General features: G+C 43.0%; 1 protein-coding gene across 1 annotated transcript in view; it reads right to left on the reverse strand.

The window, feature by feature from the left end:
* PNOC (prepronociceptin) overlaps positions 1-2,403 on the reverse strand; it is a 64,841-nt gene extending 62,438 nt beyond the window's left edge. The window contains exon 1 of the mRNA XM_042445033.1: positions 2,332-2,403. The gene's annotated coding sequence lies outside the window, so the exon portion shown is untranslated. The remainder of the gene's footprint in view (positions 1-2,331) is intronic.
* Between the last annotated feature and the right edge of the window lie 16,564 nt (positions 2,404-18,967).

Raw genomic sequence — 18,967 nt, forward strand, 5'->3', positions numbered from 1 at the left:
GAAAACAAGCTTGCTGCATACTTTCGGATATTTAAAGATAGCTATCATGTCACCACTTATTCCTTTGTTCTCTCTAGAAGACACTGTTACAGTCTTCCTGTATTTTGTGTGTGTGTGTATGTATGTGCCAGTATGTGTAGTGGTTTGAGACAAGGGTTCGAATCCTCGCTTAGCCAGGGAAATTTACTGGGTGACCCTGGGTAAGTCACACTCTCTCAGCCTCAGAGGATGGCAATGGTGAACCTCCTGTGAAGAAACTTGCTAAGAAAATGGCATGATAGGTTCACCTTAGGGTTACCATAAGTCAAAAATGACTTGAAGGCACACAACAACAACAAGAAATGTGCCTCCAAGCCACCTGTCTACTTATGGCAACCCCATGAATTTCATAGGGTTTTCTTAGGCGAGGACTACTTTGAGGTGGTTTTGTCAGTTCCTTCCTCTGAAAAATAGCTTACAGCACCTGATATTCATTGGCAGTATCCCATCCAACTACTAACCAGGGTAGATCCTGCTTAGCTTCCAAGATCAGACAGGATCTGGTGCCTTTAGAGTATTTATGCACAATACCTTGATTATCTTTGATAGAGAGGCGGGATATAAATAAAAATTTTATTTATTTATTATTTTAGCCTTCCTGCTTTTTTCTGGGAAAGTGCTATGAACCTCCTTGAATAGTGGTCATGTTACGAACTTGCATCCCCAAATGCCAACACATCCCCTTGAAAGGTGATCCCATTGATTTTTCCATGGAGCTTATTGCTCTATTCTCATGAAATTTTCTATTATGTGTTATCCCTTTCTAAAAACCATATCTATCTAAAAGAGAAAGCGAATCATCCCAGGAAAATACAATGGCAGACGTGCTGCTTTAAAAACCTCCCCGTTCAAAGTTCCTTTAGTTTATTTCCCGTAAATAGAGATTTTCAACCACATCCCATTTATTGACCAAAATCAGCCCCCAACCCAACAACTTTGGAACTTCATTTATGGGACATGGAGGGTTTAGTCTTAAACACAATGGAATTAAGAGCAATGCTTTCCCAAAAAGCCACAGAGAAAGAGATGATAAAAAAATAATCAGAAAGGCATGTATTGCAGAACAAAAGAAACCAGGGTGGCAGAATGTGAATTCTGCCCGGCAAGGCATGACTTTTCTTGACACTTCCCTGCCTTTCAGAATGTGCCTTTTGGGGGCTGGAGGCTTTTGGGTCTTTGTTTGACGCTTGCCCTGCACCGTGTAATTTAGCCAATTATCATCAATTTTCCAATCGGATGCACACGCCGCTGCTTGCGCTTCTGCAAGTGTACAATCATCCCAGGGAATCTATATCATAAATGAGGATTTGGAGTAATTTTTTTCCCTACAAAGGAGAGAGGTAGAAGCTGCTGTGCTAAGCGAAATTGCACGGGAGTCTGAACTGCTATATTTTAGGGGACTGTGCTAAAATACCACAAAAAGTTCCACCTGCCCTTTGGACGGATTACATTTTGCCACATACGGCTGTTTAATGCGAGCCATACATTTGATAAGAGAAGGAAACAAAAGCAAGCAGGAGCGACGGAGAAGGGCATGGGATTTGTCTTCATAAAAAATAAGAGCCAGTTTTTTGTAAACAAATGGGCTGAAAACTGACCAGCCGAAAGCCGGGTGGGAAAGATAGATCGATGGAAAAGCAGAAAAAGATGTTTCATTATTTATTTGTGTGTCTGTGTGTAGAAGCTCTTTTAAAAAATAAACAAAGAATTCGTTTTTTTAAAGCAACACACTAGTAAATTCTTTTAAAAGCGTATTTTCTCCTTTTTAAAACAGAATTTCTCCTCCTTTTTAAAACAATGCACTAGTGTTGCTAGCAAAATACCACTCCATGCCACCTAATAGGTTAGAGAAATTGGTCTTTCTCTCGTTTGGAAGTGTGATCAATATTTCCTCGGGCTTTCCCCCTACCCACAATAAACTCTCCGGTGCATTTTCAAAGAGGCTTTAAAAATAAAGAAGGCATTGGTTTCTCCAAGGCAAGACCTGAGCAAATCATCCCGGACACAACCTATGAAAAGAGGGTGCATTCTTTCAACTCCGGGAATAGAGCAAAGCATCTTTCAACGGCTTGATGGAGAGGTCAGGATAGAAAAAGAAGAGGTCACTGGGAAAGCAACATTTAACCTGTCTAAAAGCACACACACATCCCAGAAGATCCATCCCACCAAAATGTCTCAGTTTCCAAGCTCTGGGTGAGCAAAAGAGGGTCTTGGAGAGCTATGGAAACACTCTCCTAAGACAAAGAGAACTGGAGCAGCTGGCTGGCCGTTCAAATGCAAGCAAAGCCTTACCTGTCTGTGTGCTCCGCGTCCCAAGCTCTCCTTCTGACAATGCTCAAGTCTTTGCACTGTGTCGCTTGACAGTGTGGCCCCCTATATATGTACACGGTAGGTGCGCACACACATCCACACCTCCTCTGTGCACTCACATGGGGACTGGTGAGTCCAGCCCTCTCTGAAGTAGCCACCTGACTTGGAGTCTGGTGACTAACAGCTGGGCACCCTTTTGGGCACCTTCCAAGGGAACCTTTCCAAGAAAGGGTTTTGTCACACTTGAACCTCATGAAAACAAAGGTGCACAAGGAGGGGGAAAGGGAATGAACGAGATATGTGCATACACACACTTACACACACACACACACACACACACACACACACACACACACACACCCTATGCCATACTACCACCATCAGCACTGCTGCCATCATGACCAGACTGGCATGCCTAAGGCAAGGCTTTTGATGCGTGGCATCAAAACTAGAGGCTCCCGCGGATAATGGGATAGCCTCTCACTCAAGTATCCCCAATGAGGTTCCCCGGAGGACATGAAGCTTCCAGACCTCAATGAGGAGAGAGAAAACTGCCCTCTAACTTGATCAGATGGTTTGGATGGATAGACTGGCATGATAGACTCTAGAACAGGCGTGGGCAGCTGTGGTAAGTCCAGGGGCCATTTTTCTGCCCCCTAGGACCATTTGGGGGGCATGCGGACTGTCAAAAATGACTGCAAAGGGGCAAAACCAGTACACCAGTAGTGGGTAGAAGTCTACTGGTATTGAAAAAACAGTGTCTGAATGAATTGGAAGTGACAGATGCTATTAGAAGGCTCTTCTAAATTTCTCCCTTTTATCCAGAATTCCTAGACCACCCTTCTCTAGCCAAAATGAAAACAGCATCTGCATCTGCATTGCAGAATTAATGCAGTCTCACATCGCTTTAACAGCTATGGCTCCATGCTATGGAATCCTGGGATCTGTAGTTGGCTGTGACACCAGTGCTTTCTGACAGAGAAGGCTAAATGTCTCACAACACTACAAATTCCAGAATGCCATCGCACTGAGCCATGGCAGTTAAAGTAGTGTCAAACTGCCTTGTTTCTGCAGTGCTGATACAAATGCTGTTTTCATTTGAAAGAAGTAATGTAGTCACACCTATAAAACTAATTGGTTTTTATTTTAGCATGAGCTTTTGTGGATATAAGCCTACTTCTTCAGATGCAGTACAGAGTGATGTTAAGCATCAAGATATCAAGTTGTGGGAGTGGGATGAAGTGTAATGGGATCCAGAAAGATGCAAATCGTGTCTCTTGCCCTTGATATTCAAAGGCCTGTGTGGGGTGATTAAGTTCTTTCAGACCTTTTCAGTGGCCAGTTGGTGTTGATGTGTGAAAGCAATAAATCTGCTTACCAAAAGTCAGTTTCCATGGGTTCAAAACCTTTTCTGAGAAGATTCCTTTTGTTACAAGTACGGTAACTAGCTTTCAACTTGTTGTGTTGTGTTGAGTCAACTGATGTTGGTGGACCCCTTGGTGTTGTGTTGTATTGCATCAACTTATGGAAACCCTAAGCCTACCCTACCATGGGGGTTTCTGGGCAAGGTTTGTTCACAGGTGATTTGCCATTGCCTTACTCTGAGGCTGAGAATATGTGACATGTCCAAGGGGGTTTCATGGCCAAGCTAGGAATCAAACCCTGATGTACAGAGTCCAATGCTCAAATTTCTATGCCACACTGGTTGTAGTCATGAGGACTCCTACGTTAATACAGGTATAGGATGTGTGAAACCTGCCTTGACAATACTGCATATGAATGGGATGTAGGAGTCTTAAGACAGCAACTAAGAAAGCCAATGTAGTCCTAAACTGCATTGATGGGAGTGTAGTATCTAGATTGATGGAATTAACAATTCAAAAAGAATGATGACAAGCTGGAGCCTGTCCAAAGGAGGGCAGCCAAAACGGTGAAAGGTCTAGAAATGATGATAAGTGGTTCAGAGAGCTGAGAATGTTTTGCATAGGGAAGAGAAGGTTCAAAGGGGGCATGATAGTGCAGATTCAATATTTGAAGGGATGTCATATCAAGGATGGAGCAAGCTTGTTTTCTGCTGCTCCAGATCTAGAACATGGAGCAGTGGATTGAGGAAAAGAGGTTCCACTTGAACTTCAGGAAGAACTTCCTGAAAGTAAGAGCTGTTTGACAGTGGAACACAGTTCCTTGGAGAGTGCCAGAGTCTCCTTTTTTCAAGGTCTTTAAACAGAGGCTGGATGGTCATCTCTTCAGGGTGCTTTGATTGTGAGTTCCTGTATGGCAGAATGGGGTTGGACTGGATGGCCCTTGGGGTCTCTTCCAGATCTTTGACTCTATGACTTCACATCGCCCACTCCTGCTGTTTGGTCAGCAGCAGGGACTCTTTTCCCATTATCTGATCTTTGCAACTGCAGAGACCAGGGATGCCCAGCTTCTATAGCATGTGTTCTGCCATTTAACTCTAGTCTCTCTGCCCAGATCGTGGGAAAACATTCTTCTATTGGATTACAATGCCCAGAATCCCCAGCTAGCATGGCCAAGAAGCTAGCTTGCTCCCTCCTCAATATGACATCCTTTCAAATATTTAAACAGTAAAGGAGTTTTCCCAGGCTTATTCTGATGCTTTCTGCTACTGAGAACAGAGTGCCTATGGATGTGACTCCAAAGCTCCCAGTTCAAATCCAGCTTCTATGCAAACTTGTCAGGTGGTTAAGTGCAGATGACTCAACCTGCCCTGTATATAATCAAAGGACAACTTTACCAACTTGCAAAGATGTCATAAAAGTTAGAGATAATAGATGCAAAGCATTTTGAATACGTGGGTAGGGATGCATGCATGCAAGATGTAAATTGTTTCCAGTAAAAAAAATAAGGATCTGGAGGAAAGACTGGACAATATAGAGGAATGTGTGATAGGGGAGAATGCTGCTATGAAATAATCAGAAGAGCTCCTAAAGAACAAAGATTTACAACGAAGCACAAAAGTTAGAATTGTACATGCAATCGTATTCCCCACCACTATGTATGGATGCAAGAGCTGGACAGTTAGGAAAGTGGACCAAAAAGGATAAATTCATTTGAGACATGGAGCTGGGAAAGAGTGCTGAGGGTACCGGGGACAGCAAATAGAACAAATAAATGGGTCCTAGAACAGATCAAGCCTGAATTTTCCCTGGAGGCAAAAATGACTAAACTGAGGCTGTCATACTTTGGCCACATCATGAGGAGGCATGAATCATTTAGAAAAGACGATAATGCTAGGAAAGGTGGAGGGAAGCAGAAAGAAAGGAAGACCGCATGCTAGATGGATGGACTCAATAAGGAGGTCATGGGTATGAATCTGCAAGAGGAGCTTAGAAGAATAATGGAGGATAGGGAGTCTTGGAGATGTCTCATTCACAGGGTCGCCATGAATCAAGATCAACTCAAGGGTGGTTAACAACAACAAAGCCCAAAATAAAAGGAACTTTTCCAGGCTCATTCAAATGCAGTGGCCTCCCTAGAGGTGGTATCTCCCTGTGTAGTTACTCATGGTATCACTTCCCCCATCATTGACCTCCTCCTCCCATCCCACACCATACAGAATCTTTAGTCATTTTTTTTTTTTTGTACTAATGTTACTCATTGATCGTAATTCCTACATATCACTGACCGTCATGGGAAGAATTGTGACATAAAACAGCTAGCAAAATTAAAACCACACCCTTTTTTACACCTAAAACCACACCACCATATGCACAGCCTAAATGCATTTACATAGACATGGCTTCATATGGTTGATATGAAAATCTGGTAAAAGGTGATGTTTTTAAAGACTATTTTTTTAGTGCTATTCTTACAATAAAAAATTAAAAATTACATTCTTTCTTAGTTGCACTTTACATTGTTATGGCATCAATTTCTTATCTGTTGCTTCCAGATGTTTCTGTTTCCTATAAGGCTTCTAATTTTCTTTATCAGTTATGTTCCCCCTTTCCAACATGATCATACTTCTTCACTTTCCATCCTCCCCAAAATTTAACCATAAAAAGGTCAATCAAGTTTAACTATTTTTCTTTATATAGTATAGTATGATAACAATTTTTTCCTCTCTTCTTCTGTTTAGCTGTTGATTTCACAGTTTCCTTTTTTGTTCATTTTGTGTTTATCTTGTTCTCTCGATTTCTTTAACTTTTAATTTTCCAACAAGTTCTTATTTATGTCCCATGTCTCCACCCTGCAACGGAGACTCGGGTGTATTCAAGCCCCATAGGTTTGAATGGGGCATGCCCCCATGAGTGCACAGGGGTCCGCGCAATGGAGGTGCACCTTATTGAGGATAATAGAGGTCACCCCTCCATGAATAAACAAGAATGCGGATCTGTGAGAAAGGAGGGGCAACTGTAATGTGTTCTGCACACATATTTTGGGCTACAACTCTTCACATTTTGTGGGTGGTGGAATGCCTCAACAATGGCTGGCACCCAACTCAGTATTTGGAGACTCTAGACTTAGACTTATGATTTCTTAACTTTGGAGATTCACATTTATTAACAGAAATGAGCCACAGAAAACAGGCATGCTCTGCCCAGAGTTGAAATGCTAAGAAAACAGATTCCAGATAAACATTAGAAAGGACGTGTCGACTGTGTGAGCTGTTCAGCAGTGAGTAACTGCCATGGAAGGTGGTGGACTCTCTTCCTTTGGAGGTCTTTAAACAGAGATTGGGTGGGCATCTGTCAGGAGTGCTTTACTTGTGTGTTCTTGCATGGCAGGGGCTGGTCTAGATGACCTTTGGGGTATCTCTCAACTCTAAAATTATATGATTCTCTGTTGTGTCTTCTTACATAGCAGAATGTTGGACTGGATTACTTTACTTTTTTTAAGTAACGTTTTTTAAAATGTTTTTTACTTGTGAGCTGCCTTGGGTCCCTTCTCGGAGAAAGGTGCCATAAACAGATAAACAGATGACCTTGCAGCCCATTTCAGCTCTGTGATTCTGTGACTCTGTATATTATGTCTCCCACTTTCTCCTATTTTTTTACTAAGAAAAGCAGGCCCAGATGTTGTAACTTTTCCTTGCAGCGGAGTTGCTCCAGCCACTCAGTCATTTTGGTTAACCTTTCCTGCACACTTCTCTGCTCTGCAAGATACTTTCTGGAAGAGCAGTGACCCAAACTGGACCCAGTAGTCCAAGCTTGGCTGTACAGTCATCCCTCTGTATCCACAGATTCAAGCATCAACAGTTTAAAATATATACATAGCAAAAAGCACATCATGATTTTGTCCTTTTATATAAAAGAAACCATTTTGCTACCCCATTGTCTATCATGGGACATGATTTTGGTATGCAAGGAGGGGGGTCCTGGAACCATACACCAGCAGATACCAAGGGCCCACTTTATTATTATTATTATTATTATTATTATTATTATTATTATTATTATTACCACATTGGATTTAATGGGATTTGAGCATCCACAGATTTTGGTATGCATGGAGGGTCCTGGAATCAAACCCCAGCAGATACCAAGGGTTCACTTTAGTAGTAGTAGTAATAATAATAATAATAATAATAATAATAATAATAATAATACCCCACTGGATTTAATGGGATGTGAACTCCCACAGATTTTGGTATCCAAGGTGTGTGTGTGTGTGTCCTGGAACCAAACCCCAGCGGATACCAAGGGCTTGCTATATCACTGATTTTTCTAAGAGGAATGTTAACATTGGCATTTTTAGGAATGTACTTCTTTCACCGCCAACGATGCTGCTGGGTTGTGTATCCTAGCAATGCTGTTAAGCATCTCCCAACCTACAATTTCAGGGATAAAGGTGAGCTTGCCAGCGAATGTCATGCAGATGCATCCCATCAAATTGATCAGAAGCTGAATACACCAGCCGGGCATCTTGACCCTTCCAGTGGTTTTCTGGACTATCAAAGCCAGCGGTGATGGAAATGAAGCCCATTTGCCACTCCCCCGTATTTATGCTGGTCTTTTGCTGGTCTGACAGCTCACACTATAGCCTTCAGTGGGAGAAGGAGATTTAAATTTGAGTTAATCATCAGAGCAGGAGGAAACAAAAACAAGGCAGGAAAATGTGTCTTTATAAATTCAGAGGGAGAGCTAGCATGGCAGAGAGGTTTGAGAGTTGGGAGTACGATTCTAGAGATCAGGATTCAATTCCTAGATCAGCCATTGAATCCACTGGGTTACCTTGGGCAAGTCACCCTCTCTCAGCCTCAGAGGAAGGCAAAGGCAAACCTCCTCTGAACAAATGTTTCCAAGAAAACTCCATGATAGGGTCTCCATAAGTGGGAAAGGGCTTGAAGGCACACAACAACACCAACAAAACTCAGCATGGTCTACACTGTAGAGTTATACCAGTTACATAGAATTCCCAAGGTAGCCCCAGAAGAAAGGGACTGATCATTAAAGCAATTTAAATTTGAAGGGCAGGTAGCTATTTAGGATACCTATTACAGTGGACACTCTATATGTGGATTTCAGTTTCAGCTGAAGCCACGTGGCAAAATAATGAATGGTGCGCTGTCCATGCCCATGGTGCATGCGCTCTGCCGTGCCATGCCCACAAGCCCCATTATAATCAACGGGGCTCGAGCATACGTGTTTTTCACCTTACACGGGGGGAGGGTCCGGAACAGATCCTCCACATAAGGTAAGGGTCTACTGTACTTATTGTTGTAGTTCGGTGCCTCCAAGTTGTTTCTGACTTATGGTGACCCTATGGTCTTATTATGGTGTGTGTGTGTGTTTTGAAAGGTGTGTGTGTTCAGAGGTTTGTCATTGTCTTCCTCTATGGCTGAGAGCATGTAACTTGCCCAAGCTCACCTAGTGGATTTCATGGCCAAGCCGGAAATTGAACCCAGGTCTCCAGAGTCATAGTCTAATACTCAAATCACTATGCCACACTGTGTCTCAAGATACCTAAATACCCTGAAAGCAGCAGATCCCGTTTGATCTTGGAGGCTAAGGAGGATCACTCTGTTAAGGACTTGGATGGGAGACTGGCAATGAATCCCAAGTGCTGTATGCTATATTTCAGAGGAAGGAACTGGCAAAACTACTTCTCAGGATTCATTGCCCAAGAAAACTTTATAACATTCGTGCATTTGCCATAAGAATGCACACACACTGTTAGTATACCCTACACCCCTCCTGATGGATATGAAGTTTCATAACTAATATCTATAAAGTTGTGCCTGTTTCAGGGTTGTGATTAGCTGAAGAAACTAGAAGTGATACACATGTAATAGTCATGCTGACTGGAGGACATGTGGAAACCTATATAGAACGAAGATAAATACTAAGTGAGTTTGTTGATCATCTTGTTTCCCCCTGTCCCAGGATCTTTGCGTTTCCACTTACAATGGAAGCAAAGGGAGTAGTATCCAAAAGCAATCAATGACTGTACCTTTGATCTCACCTTATCATGATGTTCCTATAAACCCTTCCTGCCCAATCATTGAGGGATTGTCTCAGATCTAATCAATGTATTGTCACTCTGGATCTAAAGCTATCATCTGTTCCAAACTCTTTTGTCAATCCCCTGGGAAAGCTATTAAGGCCTTTGTCATACTGAGTATAACACAACACACACAGAGGCATAAATCTGCCCCAGCCCTAACCATGTTGTTCACAGACCAGGGCTTCTTCTGTGTAACCTTTCAGATGTGGTCTGGGCCACTCTCCCTTTTCCATGGACTTCTCTTCAGGGCTGGTAATTATCCCCCCCCCCCTTTTAACCCTTGGCCCCTCTCTATCCAGACTTCCACACTTTTCTTTCTGATAACCTTGTATGGTTTGTTAAGTGTGCATTAGTTTTTCTATGTTCATGTTAACTCTTGCACTTTTCTACTAAAATCCTTCTAGTCACTGAAAATTCCCCTCCAGCACCACATCTCAAATGCGTCCTTCCGTCAGCAAAAAATCACGCCCGTCAGGACTGGACGCGAACGGGTGCGTGCCGGGGGACGGAACAGGGCCTCTTGGAGGACGTCTTCATGTGCGATAAACTCCGTTTTCTGCATCACGCGCATGCACACAAGCCTCCTCCTCCAGTCCCCAGAACGTTTAAAATTGTGAGTGCAATAAGGTCCAAGGATGGCAAATTTCCTCTGAACAAATCTTAACAAGAAAACTCCACGATAGATTTACCTTGTTGTTGTTGTTGTTGTTGTTGTAAACTTCTGTCAAGTCAACTTATGGTGATCCCCATGAATGAGAGACTTCCAGGTCACCTATCCTCATCCACCTCCTCAGGTCTTGCTGACTTGGTACAGCCATTGTGGTTTCCTAGATTGAATCCATCTGTCTGAAATGCGGTCTTCTTCTTTTCCTCCTGCCTTCTACCTTCCCCAGCATTATTGTATTTTTTAGTGAGTCATGTCTTCTCCTGATATGATCAAAGTACAACAGCCTCATTACAGATAACTCCCTTTAATCGGCACTGCAGAAATAATGCAGTTTGGCATAGCTCAATGCTATGGAATCTTGGGATTTGTAGTTTGTTGTGGCACCAGAGCACTTGGACATAGAAAGCTAAATATTTCGCAGAACTACAAATCCCAGGATTCCATATCATTGAGCCATGGAAGTTAAAGCAGTGTTAAACTGAATTATTTTGCTGGATCTATCAATGGCCTTTGATATCATCGACAATGGTATCCTTCTGAGTTGCCTCTCTGGGATGGGGCTTGGAGGTACTTTCTACAGTGGCTCTGCTCTTTCCTGGAGAGGCTCTCAGAAGGTGGTGCTGCTGGATATGTGTTCAGCTCCTTTGCCATTGGACTTGGGAATCTCACAGGGCTCAGTCCTGTCCCTTACACTATTTAACATCTACATGAAACCACTGGGAGAGGTCATCCGGAGTTTTGGAGTAAGGTGTCACCTGTATACGGATGATACCCAGCTCTATCATCCCTTTCCACCTACATTCCAAGGAAGCTGTTTCTGTCCTAAACTGGCATCTGGCATCTGTAATGGACTGGATGAAGGCAGACAATTGAAACTTAATCCAGACAAGACAGAGGTGTTCCTGGTCAGTCAAAAGACAGATCCGAAAATAGGGATTCAGCCTGTGTTAGATGGGTAGTCACACTTTCCCTGAAAACTCAGGTTCATAGTTTGGGGTACAGCTGGATTCAGCACTGAGCCGGTGACCAGGAGTTTATCAGACAAGGGAAATTGGAAGTATAATCCAATGGCAATTTGAACGCAATCATGGGGTTTAACGTTATTGGGTGATAACCCACTACACACAAATTCATAGAATCATAGAATTATAGAGTTGGAAGAGACCGCAAGGGCCATCCAGTCCAACCCTCTTCTGCCATGCAGGAAATCCAAATCAAAGCATCCCCGTCAGATGGCCATCCAGCCTCTGCTTAAAGACCTCTAAAGAAGGAGACTCCACTACATTCTGAGGCAGTTTGTTCCACTGTCAAATAGCCCTCACTGTCAGGAAGTTCCTCCTAATGTTGAGATGGAATCTCTTTTCCTGTAGCTTGCATCCATTGTTCCGGGTCCTGTTCTCTGGAGCAGCAGAAAACAAGCTTGCTCCCTTCTCAGTATAACATCCCTTCAAATATTTAAACAGGGTTATCATCATATCACCTCTTAACCTTCTTTTCTCCAGGCTAAACATCCCCAGCTCCATCAGTTGTTCCTCATAGGACATGGTTTCCAGGCCCTTCACCATTTTGGTCGCCCTCCTTTGGACACATGGCTCCAGTTTCTCCACATCCTTTTTGAATTGTGGGGCCCAGAACTGCACACAATATTCCAGGTGGGGCCTGACCAAAGCAGAATTCGGGCAATGGCATGCTATTTTCGGGCAATGGGAAGCCAGTTTGAACGCAAAGCGACTTTAAGTGAATGCGTTCTGGCCCCACTTTCTTTTCATTCGAATTTAAGAGAAATTCCTCCCATTTGATAAACTCCACAGCTAAAACTCATGCGCCAACTGGGCCCATTCTTGGAGAAGTCAGACCTGGCCACGGTGGTACATGCCTTGGTTACATCCTGTCTGGATTACTGTAATGTGCTCCACATGGGACTGCCTTTGAAAAGTGCTCAGAAACTTCAGTTGGTCCAAAAAAGCTGGCTCTTAAAGACATGGGAGTGCCTCTATATCTGATAGTCCTGATGAGAAATCTGTACTTAGGAGAAGAGTCTACTCTTACAGAATATGGAGAAACATAATGGTTCCCAATTGTCAAAGGGTCAGGCAAGGCTGCCTTTTATCACCCAATTGGTTTAAATTTTGTGCAGAAAGTATCCGGCGAAGAGCAGAGTTAGACTCAGGAGAAGGAGGTGTGAGGATAGGAGGAAGGTTCCTCTGATAGTGGAAAATATCAGAGACTTGGAACAATTACTAAGGAAAGTGCAAAGGCAATCTTATCGCTGAACATAAAAAAAGCAAAATAATGACCACGGAGGATCTCCATGAATTCAACCTAATGAGGAATAATGAGGAAATTGAGATACAGTGGTCTCTTGGCATCTGCTGGGTTTTGGTTCCAGGACCCCTTCATAAATACCAAAATTTGTAGATGCTCAAGTCCCATTAAATGCAATGGCATAGTAAAATCACGCTTTGCTCTTTAGGTTTTTTACTTTTTTTGAATATTTTCAAGGCATGGATGCTTGAATCCATGGATAAAAAAATCTGTGGATAAGGAGGGCCAACTATAGTCAAAGTCTTCCCATGTCTAGGATCAAATAATGATCAGAATGGAGACTGCAATCAAGAAATGAGAAGACTAGGAATGGGAAGTGCTGCCATGGAAGAACTAGAGAAGATCCTAAACAGCAAAGATATAATACTGAACCTCAAAGTGAGGATAATATAAGCCATTGTCTTCCCCATCCCCATGTACCGATGCGAGAGAAAAAATTGGATAAGAAAATCAACTCATTGGAGACGTGGTGCTGGAGAAGAGTGCTGAGGATACTGTGGATGGCCACAAAGAGAACAAATTTGTCCTGGAACAGATCAAACCCAGAAGACTAAACTGAGGCTGTCGTACTTTGGCCACATCGTGAGAAAGCAGGAATCATTGATAAAGACTAGATGGTAGTAGAAAGAACAGACCAAACACCAGATGGACAGACTCAATCAGAGAAGTCACAGACATGCATTTGCAGGACCTGAGCAGATCCAAGGAGGACAGGGGGTCTTGGAGACGTCACATCTGCAGGGTTGCCATGAGTCGGGGCAGTTAACAACCAAATCCTTTCTGGCAGCAGGTTGGATTAGATGGCCCTTGTGGTCCTTTCAACTCTATGATTTTATGTTTCCATTTTATTGCCAGTTAGCTATTGGATTTAGGCCTTTGTCTCCTCGACTACTATCTCTTTGACCTTCCTGGTCTTTCTTATCTTGGTGGCTGGATCAAATTTATGACTTCTGCAGCCAGGTTCCCGCATTTGGATTATTTTTAAAGAGTTCCATTTCCCATTTAATCGTCTCTTTATCGTTGCTATTTAGCGACATTGCTCCTCATTTAGATAATTCTCAGTCTCTTCCTACAAGGCATGGCACAGTTATACCATCCTTTTAGCATGGTTTAATTTTTTCCTAAGCCTTGAGCACTTTTAAAAAATCTTATTAACCTTTCTTCCTGATTCCCTTTTCGCTTGTGTTCTAATCTTCATAACTGAACTCTTTTTAAAAAACGCTTAATGTTATTTTATAGATCATCAGCAGACAATAATTTGGCAGTACAAAGTCCATGGAAATATAAAGATACAGCGTGTTAGTCTGTAGAATTAGTATGTAGAGAGATTTTGCTGCCTTTCTGAGTCCAAATACATCTGAGGAAGTAGACTTGAGTCTACGAAAGCTCATGCTGCCAGCTCCTTTCTTTCAGATAGTCTCAAAGATTCCATAGAAGTATGTATTGTATAACTGTCAGAACGGAGCGGCAATTGGTGGATTATATATCAAGTGGGGCAGTGAGTCCATTATGAGTTTTATTCTGCTCCTTAAAGGAGATAGTAGAAGTGTTGACTACAAAAATTTATTTTGACTCCTTGGGTGTTATTAGCTGCTCTTGAGTCAAGCCCAACTCATGGTGACTCTGTGGATGAGACATCTCCAAGACCTTCTGTCCTCCACTGCTTAGTTCAGGTCCTGCAAATTCAGGCCCATGACCTCCGTGGTTGAGTCTACCTATCTGGCATGCGGTCTTTCTCTCTTTCTTCTACCTTTCCTAAAAAAACATTTATTTCTGATGTGAAGTTGAAGGCTTTCATGGCCGGCATCCTTAGATTTTTGTGACTTTTTTGGGCTATGTGGCCATGTTCTAGAAAAGTTTATTCCTGACGTTTTGCCAGCATCTGTGGCTGGCATTCTCTGAAGATGGAGCAAGCTTGTTTTCTGCTGCTGTAGAGACTAGGACACGGAGCAATGGTTTCAGACAGCAGGACAAGGGATTCCACCTAAAAATTAGGAGGAACTTCCTGATGGCCAGAGTGGTTGTTTGACAGTGGAAGACGCTGCCTCAGAAAGTGGAGGAGTTTCCTTCTTTGGAGGTTTTTCAACAGAGGCTGGATGGCCATCTGCTGGGAGTGCTTTGACTTGTCTTTCTGCATGGCAGAGGGGTGGACTGGATTGCCCTTGGAGTCCTGACATGGCAACCCTACAGATCACACAGGGATCAAGGTTACACAGTGAACCCACATTGAAAAGGGGAGCTTGAAACCCCAGCAGTTAAAATCGAAACTTGGGTCTCCCTCTTGTGCAGCATGCTATTTGTTGACTGACAGGTTTACAGGAAAAGAAATCCAATGCCACAAGAACTGTGGAAAGACCTGCTGGTAGCTGCAAAGCTGAAATCCTTTGTTGCATGACTGTTGGTCTCATGTTTCTTTTGTCTTTATTCATCTTTATTTGTTTGTTTGTTTGATTGTTTGTTTCTGCTATTTCTTGTCAGCTGTCATTTTGTGGGAAGGATTTGAATCACAAGTAGAGTTTGACTTATGTCAACTTTGTGAATGAGAGACCTTCAAGTCACCCTGTTATCAATAGCAATGGTCAGGTTTTGCAAACTCTGGGCAGCTGAGGTTTCCTTGACTGAGTCTATCCACCTTCTTTCCTACTGCCTCCTACTTTGCCAAACATTACTGTCTTTTCAGTGAGTCATATAATCTCATGACATGTCCAGTCTTGGCCAAAATACCCCAAAGGCACCAGATCCCATTGGATCATGGCAGCTAAGCAGGGTCAACCATAGTTAGTATTGAGATGGAAGACCGCCAATAAATTCCAGCTCTATTTCAGAAGAAGGAACTGGGGGAAAAAAAACATCTAAGTATTGTGAAGTCGAAGGCTTTCATGGCCGGCATCCATAGTTTTTTGTGGGTTCTTCTGGCTATGTGGCCATGTTCTAGAAGAGTTTATTCCTGACGTTTCACCAGCATCTGTGGCTGGCATCTCTGAAGAGTATTGCTTGCCTAAAAAACCTATGAGATCCATGGGATACCCATAAGTCGACAGTTGACTCGAAAGCACATACACATAGATGACAATCTCAGTTTAGCCAACCAGATTTCTAAGGAAAGTTCAGGATTTATGTTTTTTTCTAGGACCCATTTACTTGTGTTTTTAGCAGTCCATAGTATCTGCAGAACTCTTTTACAGCACCATGTTTCAAATGAGTTGATTCTCATCTTGCTAGCTTTTTCCATTGTCTGGCTTTCAGAGCCATGTAAGGAAACTGGGAATATGATGGCATGGACCATCCTAACTTTTGTATTCAGTGCTATATCTTGAGATTTGAGGATCTTGTCTAGTTCCTTCATAGCTGCCCTTCTCAGTCTTTGAGTTGCCCGGTCTTCCAAAACTGGAAGGTTTGTGGTTCACATCCTTCCCACAAAGTAGGACTATCAAGAGAATTTCTCCTGCTGATTAAAGACTTCCTATACTTTGGCTCAGGCTGCATCTGCACTGCAGAAATAATTCAGTCTGACACCGCTTTAGCTCAGTGCTATGGAATTCTGGGGGCTGTAGTTTGTTGTGGCACCTGAGCTCTCTGACAGAGAAGGCTAAATATCTCACAGAACTACAAATCTCAGAATGCCATAGCATGGAACTGTGGCAGTTAAAGCAGGGTCAAACTGCGTTATTGCTGCAGTGCAGATGCAGCCTGAGACAAAGTATAGGAAATCTTTAACTGTCAGGAGGAATTCTCTTGATAGTCCTGCTTTGTGGGAAGGATTTGAATCACAAACCTTGCATAAACCTTGAGAGGCTGGGAGGCCATTGCCTGCAAAGAAATTGGGATTGCAGAGCCCTTTCTTGTTTGCCACTGTCAACAACAGTGTGTCCACAAAGGGCTGCTCTGAATTAACTGCCTTTTAAATGCCCCGAATATTTTTTACCAATACATCAATGTCAAAATTCTCATTTGTTTCAACAGGCTGATGATTTGGTCTGAAGAAATAAAACAGCCGATGTATCGGAAACTGCTTCTTCAGCTTAAATGTGTGAAATTGGACAATAAAATCTCCTGGTAACAGGGAGATTTTATCTCTATAATTTCTTGGAACAATACCTGGGGAAGGTGTAGGAGTATTGAGTTTGCAAGAGCATTGTGAGTTTTCGTGGAAGGCTGCATTGTTTCTGCCACACCATTATTTGGGTTTTATGCTTGAATGATGGCTTTCCAGTCCAAGAAGATGGAAGTAAGGTTGTCACAGAAGGAAGTGTAGGAGGAAAGGCGGAAGGTGAGAAATGGCAGATATTGGCCATAATTGCATAATTAGTCCCTGCAAGAGTAGACCCACTGAATCAATTGTTTTACTTATGTGTTGGCTCCAATCAACTGCAATAGTCTTCCAGATTTATTGGACTTCAGGTCCCAAAAATCCAATGGCCAAGATGACTAAGGCTTCTGGGATCTGAAGTTCAAAACACCTGGAGAACCAAAGTTTGGGAACCACTGAATTAGAGGTTAGGGATGCAATTCTTCTCCAATTTTCTCTACTCAAAGGAAGCAACAAGAAATTTTAGCACTTCTTTTTTTTTCTCTGTAGAAAAGCCTTTGAAAGCTGCACATTGTTTGAACACTGTTCACAGCCTGAGATTTATTCTGAACATAATATACACACGGCTGTTGCGTGCAGAAAATGGAATTTTCTATGGGGGAAACTGGCATTTTCTATGCAGAAAATATTTCATTTATTCATTTATCTATTTGATTTCTATCCCGCTTTTCTCCCCGAAAGGGACTTACAGTAGCTCACAAATAAATAATGATGGCATTCTGTATTGCCCAGAGCAAATCAGGCCTAAACTATCCCTAGAAGCCAAGATAAATATGATCGAAGTCACATGTTGGACATATCATGAGAAGATGTAACTCATTAGTCCTGGCAGGGCAGAAGGCATCAGGGAAAGGGGGAGACCAGATTGGTTGGCTCCATTTGAGATTTGTATGTTTCTGCATGGTTTGGATGACCCTTGAGGTCTCTTCCAACTCTATGGAGATTATCACAAGGGGCGCTTCCGTCGGCCAAACGTCATCAAAATGGTCGGAAGCATCACCAGTGTGATCATGCTGCTGGCGCTTCTAAAGTGAAACAGAAGCGTTATCGCCGTGGAATCACAATGGAATCGTCAGGGAAGCAGCCCTTTTCTTATTAATGGATTAATTTGTTAATAATAAGAAAAGAGCTTCTCCGCTGATGATTCCATGGCGCTAACAATAACATTTCACTTTAAAATAATAATAATAATGGCTGGGTACAGACCGCCCAAAAAGCGATCTGCCTGTGCCTTGTTTTGCTCTGCGAGGAAGCTGCAGCGGACAAACCGTGTGGCTCCCTAGCGGAGCAAAAAGAACCCGCAAAAAGTGGGTTCTTTTTGCGGTGCCATAATGATGCCACAGTGTGCCAATGTCACACTTGCAATGTCATTATGGCGCCACGACATGCGGATGCTAGGCGTCCATCTCGTCAAAATGGCGGCGCCTGTCTGTACAGGGCGTCACCATTTTGACGTCCTCATCATGTGCTAGGGGTGAGGCACGTATGGGCGGTGCGCCCTCGGCCAACCCCTTTGCACATGACAAAGCGCACTATAGGCTTGTCTGGATCGGGCCAATAATAATAATAAATTTTATTTATATTTCTCACCTCTCTCTGCGGATCGAAGCACCAGGCATGATCACACTGGTGATGCTTCCACCCATTTTGATGATGTTTGGGCAACAGAAGCACTGTGTGTGATAATCTCCTATGTTTCTATAATTCTACGATTCTAAGCCACAGTGGAATCTGCTGTTACCAGCACTGATATCTTCTGAATTTTGACATGTGTATGTTCTCCCTACGGCCCCAAATGAACTCTGCACTGTGGGCAGCCATAATCCCCGAGGCAAGAGATCACTTACCCCTGCGGTGATACAGTTCCTTACAGGATCAAATCAGGAATGATCACATGAAAAATGCCGCCGGGCAACTGCATCCCGGCTGCATCCAGGCTCCCAGCCATGCTCAGCTGGACAATTTGTGAACACGGAAAGCTCCTTCTTTTTGAAAAGTGGTGGTCTAAGAGTAGCTGAGAGCCGAGATGCAGTCGCCCAGTCGCATTGGTAGCATTTTTCGTGCGA

This window comes from Sceloporus undulatus, chromosome 1, assembly GCF_019175285.1.
Source record: "Sceloporus undulatus isolate JIND9_A2432 ecotype Alabama chromosome 1, SceUnd_v1.1, whole genome shotgun sequence".
Lineage (NCBI taxonomy): Eukaryota > Metazoa > Chordata > Lepidosauria > Squamata > Phrynosomatidae > Sceloporus > Sceloporus undulatus.